Here is a 7209-nt window from a genome sequence, read left to right as displayed (position 1 = left end):
CTGAATAACCTGAACCAATCAGATTATTTTAAATATAAGTGGCAACAGAATCTAGATGAAACACAAGCACTTCTTTTGTTGGGTGGGCTGTATTTGCACTGCTCTTTCTCTCAAACTCTCCAGCTCTGAGCATTCCTATTGCCTTTTTCTTCAGTCCCTGTCACTAAAGCTGGCTGTATAAGCTATATAGCATATATAAAGCTATAATTCTGCTAAACTATAGCTATTTAGAATGGGTAAACTTTCTAAAAAGTATCTGGAGATGTGCAAGAGACTAAGGGTTTGTATCAATGTCTCAATCATGGCCAAAATCTCTCTGGATAATGGAATTAGAGTTGCTAACTCGTGAAGCTTTTCCCAAGAGGGAACCTGGCCTAATTCAGGAAGTGACTGAGCTCCACCCACAGAGAGAAGTGTGAGGGTGCATCACCTGCTGCAGTGTGTGCATCCATCTGATCCCATGCCTGAAACCAGCACAGAGTTGGTCCATGCAGGGTACTGCAATTTGTGCAACTTGCACTTTCTGTAGAGTTATTAGCATTTTCCATTTCCTACACTAAAGGAAACCACAAAGGATATTTTTTCAGTCTCAGGAGAGTCCACATTGCTGGGCTCTGGGAGTTCCATAGAGGGTGAGTACTTGACAGGATCCTGAGCTCATCTTGTATATAATACAGCTAAAACCAAGACTTTATTATAAAGGGCAAAGATTAATAGTATGCTCTCTGGGAAAATCTGATTGTCATGCTAGTATTCTAAACATGCAATGAGGACAGACGGTATACGTTATTTCAGGGTCATGATGGCCCTAAGCAGATTAGTTTCTCTTGAAACCTCTCCTAAAAGGTACATGGCATCTTTAGATTGACTGGCTTTTAACATTTTTAAAGAAGTTTAATTGCATGCTGAAGAGAGCTGCCAAGGAGACAGCTTCAAATGTATCTTTTGACTTTTGTCCTATTATTAAACAAGTGTTTTCCCAGGAGCTACCCTGCATTGGCTACCTAGTAAATGCTCAGGAAGTAAAAACAGAAAAATAATTTCCTCTTTTATTTTTGACCCTTCTCATTTCTTAATTAAAAACTTAATTATGATACAGTCCTTGTTTTCTTTATTTTTAGCTACATAGGGTGAAAAGTGATATCTGAAGTAAGCACTGGGAATAATTCCTTTGCTGCAGCTCTCCTTTTCTGGAGCTGCATGAGCAGTACAGACTCTCTTGCATGTACTAATAATTTTGGTCTCCTCTGCGCTTAAACAGGACTGTTTAGTTCAGCTTAGAAGCCTGATGAAATTATTTCCTTTTCAGGAGGCTCTTCTATCTTAAGGTCAGGTTCATTCTTCTAATTTTTAATTATGCTGCTGCAGAAATATAGGAAATAAAAGATAAAAACTTTGGCAGTGAAACTAGTTGTGCTACTACAGTGTATGTTTAAATTTAATTCCAAAAAATCATGTTTATGTGATAATCTGTATTTTACAGGATAGGACTTTATGCTTTACTGCCTGTATATGCCAGCATTGAGGAAGAGCCTGGAAGTTCACCCATGTTCCCTCAGCGTGACTTTCTTCTGATGCTCACGCATGCTTGTCCTCTCCTCTCTGAGATCCTGATATAAAGTGTTTTCATCATCCCTTGCCACGTTTTTGTCTTGATCGAGCTCTGAGAAAGAAGAAATCTCTTGGCTCTGAAGTCTGTCCCCTCAGTTGACCAGATTTTCCTTCTTTTCCCCCCGCCGTAAAGCAGAGATGCTGTTGCAGACCACAAAGGGGTGATGTCTGCCACACATGTGCTGTATCTAGAAGCGTCTATTACGGGCAGAGCAACTCTACCGCCCCCCACCCAGTACGGCGGGCGCAGCAGACCCCGTTGCAACACTGATCGTTAACATGTAACTCAAGTTGTGCTGCTTTAAAATCACAGCTTCCCTCCTCAACTTTGCTTCCAAACCACAGAGACTGTTACAGTCTATGGGAGGGCAGGAAACAGTTCGGGAAATATTCTGGGGCTTTTTACGTGTGCTTTGCTCTGATGTAAAGTTGGCAAGAGGAGGAGTGGTTTATTGTCCAGTCATATGTGGTATACATCCACCTTCTACAGCCACAGGTGACCTAGTCTAGACTCTTCCTAACCAGCTGATTTTACGCTGTCAAAAGGAAATACAAGCTACATATGTGAATCTAATCTTTTAGGAGCTCTTGGTGAACTGTGAATCCCGCAGCTGTTTCCAGGAGTGGCAAGGACAGCCTTTTCACTTTCCCCAAAGAAAGGAGAGCTTCCTGTGCTCTAAAAATTGCCTCATCAAAATTGTGCAGGTCAAAGCATATAGAGAAGATATTGGGTGCTTTTGCTAAAGAAAAAAAAAAAAAGGAAAAATAGAATGCTTCTCTTTAAAGCTCTCCTCTTGCTGAAGTTTCTCTCTGCTGTGTGCTGCTCTGGGACTTCTCATTATTTCTCATCATCAATCAATCATTCTCCCCAGTGAACCAGCTCATCCACTCATCTTCACCTCCCTGAAATTTCCCAGTGAGGTTAGAAACAGCAAATTGCTATAATATTAAGTAGTAAACCCCAACCTTTTCATGACTTGGCTGCTACTCATTTTTCTCTGGTGGATACCAATAAAATAGAAAGAGCTCCCTTGAGCAGAGCACATCTGAGAAGCTGGAATGCTTTTAAGTGCGACAGATTAGAAGAGGTCTTTAGAGATAATCTCCACTGCTCTTTAAAATTAACTCCTTGGGGAAATCCTAAATAGTTCTTCATAATTAGAAACTTCATAATTGGATGCAGCAGAGTTACAACTACTTCACTGCCTCTGTTGTTGAAACAGCCTTCTGAAGGCTGGGTAAGCCTGACTGCTTCCATGTCTTCCTTTTCTGCTCGTGCAAAACCTCTAATGCCAAGGAGGATAATTTCTCCTAGAGTTACTGTAAAGCCCTGTTGAATCAGATCAAGTCTTCACCTACATAACTACTTGTTGTGTAGAATTTTATCGATCTCCCTCCTCCAGTCTGTTATCTGTTCACGAAAATAGTTCCTAATGAGAGGATAATATCCTGCAGGAAGGGTTTACTGCAAGAGTCAGCGTGGCAGGGAGGAGACACAGGTAACATGGGCCTTAATCTTCTCCTTCTCCCTGTCTATCCTTCTTTGGCATCTTCCAATGAAGACTCACATGCAGCACAGTTTCCAGATCTGCAGCACGGCTGGATCCACCTTTGCTTGTGTTTGCTGTCCATTAGTGACATTCCATGATCATGGCATGTGTACTGTACCATAAAATATGTAGTGAGAAATGTATAGCAGAGAAATGAATGAGAAATATATTTCTCAGTAAAAATATATTCTGAGTAAATATTTTCTACATATTATCTAAGAGATACAGAGTGCAAATAAAGCCTTCTGAGAACCTCATGAAGAAGATATTTGGGAGCAGTCATGATGGATTTGCCAAAGGAAAATCATGCCCAAGTAACTTGATTACCTTCAATGGATTCCATTTGTAGTTTCTGAGATGAAGGAATGACAACAAAGATGGGAAAGGGCTGTTTAAATTTAGCTAAGTAAAATGCTAATTAAAAATCAAGACAATAAAAAATAAATGCTGTGTGGATTCCAAATGCCAGAGCAATTAATTGTTCCTGTGTTTGGTATGTCTATAAAGAGTAACTTCGCAAAAAGCTTCCTGTATCTCTTGGGAGGCTACTGAGATTGACTTTATCACTAGAAACTAAATTGTCTTAATTCTAAAGCAATCTGCAAAGGTATTGCCTAAGAAATGTAATCTGCTTTCTGCCCAGCAAGTTTTGGTCAAATGGGCAGTGGAGAAACAGCGAATAATGAAGTAACATAAAGCATCTGAAGGGTTGAAAGTTTGAAGTACATGACAAATTTTAAAGGAAAGGGCAACTAGAAAACAATAGGGTGAAATCATAAAGACTGAAGATCTTACAGAGACCCAAGATACTAGATCTTTGCTCTCAGCACCTCACATCCAGCTTCTTGCCAGTTTTCTGATTTCTTTAAGGCACTGCTTCATGAGACTCTTCCTCCATGAAAGAAAGAAAGAAAGAAAGAAAAAGAAAGAAAGAATAAAGAAAGAAAGAGAAAGAAAAAAGGAAAGAGAAAGAAAGAATCCACAAAAAATAACAATAGTTACTGCAAAACAAAAGAAGCATAAAAACATAGAAAGTGCAAATAATTTTGTTATGCCATGGATGCAAATAAGAAAGATGTGATCCTTGTCTACACTTGTCAAATTTTATTAGCACATTAACCATGCATAAGCCAGACAAGTAGTTTGCATTCATAACATAATTTTCCTCAGAATTAGCAAATTAAGTCCAGCTGGAGATTAAGGACCATGCAGCCACTCTCTCAACTCCCCACTGCAGTGGAATGGGGAGAAGCATCAAAGTAAAATTTGTAGGTTAAGAATAGTTTTATAATGGAAAACAAAGTTAAATACAGTAATAATGTTAAATTAAAACAATAATTAAAAAGGGAAAAACAAGTGATGCACAATGCAATTGCTTACCACGTGCTGATCGATGCCAGACCCTCCTTCCCGAAGCCTGATTGGCCCCCTTTCCAGGTTTATATACTGGGCATGAGGTTCTGTGGTGTGGAATATCCCTTTGGTCAGTTTGGGCCACCTGTTCTGGCTATGCTCCTTCTGAGTTTCTTTTGCTTGCCTCCTCACAGGCAGAGCATGAGACAAAAACCCAACCAAGTAAAAAAATCCCTACAACCCCTTGCCCACCCTCTCCCCCAGAAAAAAAACCCAAAAACCACACAACCAAAAAAAACTGAGTAAAAGAAAAAAAAACAAAGTCCTAGTCTTAGGATAAACATGACTTAGCAAGAACCAAAACATCAGTGTGTTATCAACACCATTCTCATTCCAACTCCAAAACACAGCATTGTAAAGCACTGTAACAGCTACTGAGAAGAAATTAACTCTATCCCTGCTGAAAACCGGACAATTACCTGTATTGAACCAGGTCTTCACAGTTCAGGATCTCTGCATATTTGATATCATTGCTCCTGAGGGCAATACAGGTCCTGAGGGGCAGCAGGTTCAGTTTGTCCATGAATTCAGACTAGAGGTAATTTATGTCATTACTGTAGTGTGTGTCTATGATGCAATCCTTGAAGGAGATGTACAAGGAAATTGCTTACAACATCTGCTTTGTGAGCACATAAAGGCTTCTGCAGGAATCCAGCAGTTCTCTTTTGTCACCTTGGATCAAGGTATGTGATACAGAAAAAGTCTATAACTTAACAGATTCAGAAGAAAGGCACCACAACCTCTTTCTTATGATTGCAATAAGGCACTGTGGAATTGAAAGGCTCATAACAGAGGTGCCATGGTCATGCCAGGGTCTTACTCCAGCCATAATGAACAGACAGCATATTAGTTCCTACAGACTAGGTAGTGTGTTTGAGACTACCAGAACGTACATATATTGGGTTTAGTAGTGTAACTGGGTCACTTTCTGTACTCAGGGATAATACTGGCATCACACACTGCAACTTTTTGCTCAAGTTATTAAATATCACGGTCAACTTCAAATGTGTTTTAATGTCTTTCATGGGTTTTTTTCCTTGTCAAATAATTGTTTTATGGACATTTTTGTGCACTTCAGAGGAGGTGAGGTACACTTTACACTTTAAAATGTACGTATTTCATAGCAAAACTTTTCAATATTCTTGTATGTCTTGCTACATGTGAGACCAATCTGGAAGGCCCTGGTGCATAAAGAAGAAAATTAGGAATATTTCAGATTAAGGCAAATTTTGTGATGAAGTGGTGTGGAATTGCATTTGGAATGCATTAAGAAATCATACATACATATTTACATAATAGCTCTTTGATATTCCTTTGGTATTAAATTAGTCCTGTCTAACTTGACAAATATTAATAACACACATAATGAAGAATAAAACCAGATTTTGATGAAAAAAGTATAGCTGAATACGTTATCCAGTTTCCAGTAAGGAATTTACAGTGGTGCTGCTGTAAGGATGGAATGGCATCTCAGCTGGTCTGGGCTCAGGACTGGTGCCTACTGCCCATCTGACAGCAAAGTGATAAAGCAGCAACAGCTGCTAAGGGGCATGGAGAAGTTAATTTGAAGAGATATCCTAATCTGAAGCAACTGGTGCAACTGCTTGAACAAATAATACATGCCTGCTACTCCATGGCCATAGGCAGAACGCCAGGAAGGAGACAGGGGAGGAAGGAATTGACTGGAAACAGAGAATAAAGGATGATGTTAAGTGTGACCACTGGGACCATATAGGATGGCAAAGCTAATATTTTTCTAAAGATGCAGCAGTACAAGGTGTCTGTATATTAAAAAAAAATGTTGTTTCATGGAGGAATACAAACTACGTTGAAAGAGTGATTTCAGAATATGGTAAAGAAACTGAAAAACATGAAGAAACTTTTACTGTTGCACAAACTTACTTAAAAAAAAGTCCTCTTCACATCTTATAAGAAAGAAAAAGGACTCACAAAAGGTTAGATTTTTATCATAGGAAAAAAGAACTGATTTTAAATCTCAGATTTGGTACTAACTTAACCTTTTTGTCTTATTTCTGATCACAAGAAGTAAACAAGCAAACACTACATGGAGGTTTTAGAAATATAGCCAGTTCAATGTTGGAGAAAACTTTTAATGTGCTCTTTCAATGAAGAAGAAATTCTCTACCTAAAAGTTAGGACTCGCTGCAATGGATATCAAGCCCCTCAAGATCTGACTCTCTCAAGATCTGAATCAAACTTTGTAATTTCTTTTTAGTTGTTAATCTGGAGCTATAGTTAGTTACGATTAAGCAATTGCACTGTGAACGTTGTGTACTTGGCTAATCTTTTGTTTTAAGGGAAAGGGAAGACAATCCCAAGATGAATGGACTGTCTGGATGAGAGCCACCAGAAGTGAACTCAGCAGAACTGAGCAATAACTGGCGGAAAGGTAATTCCAGTAGTGGGAGATTGTGACCACTGACTCATTGACCACCTACTCAAAATGGACCCCAGACTCAAATGGAGGGAAGAAATGCACATGTGGACTAATTAGCATGAGATGTGAGAGACACAACTAGCAAATAGGGATCTGAGTACTAATTAATAAAAAAAATATGCAATCTGTAACCAACGAGTGCTGATGCCTTTGTTTGTTAAAATGTATAAATAGTGT

Source organism: Lepidothrix coronata, unplaced genomic scaffold (assembly GCF_001604755.1).
Source record: "Lepidothrix coronata isolate B3197 unplaced genomic scaffold, Lepidothrix_coronata-1.0 Scaffold181, whole genome shotgun sequence".
Classification (NCBI taxonomy): domain Eukaryota; kingdom Metazoa; phylum Chordata; class Aves; order Passeriformes; family Pipridae; genus Lepidothrix; species Lepidothrix coronata.
The sequence above is the reverse complement of the archived record's forward strand: the minus strand, read 5'-3'. Positions refer to the sequence as shown.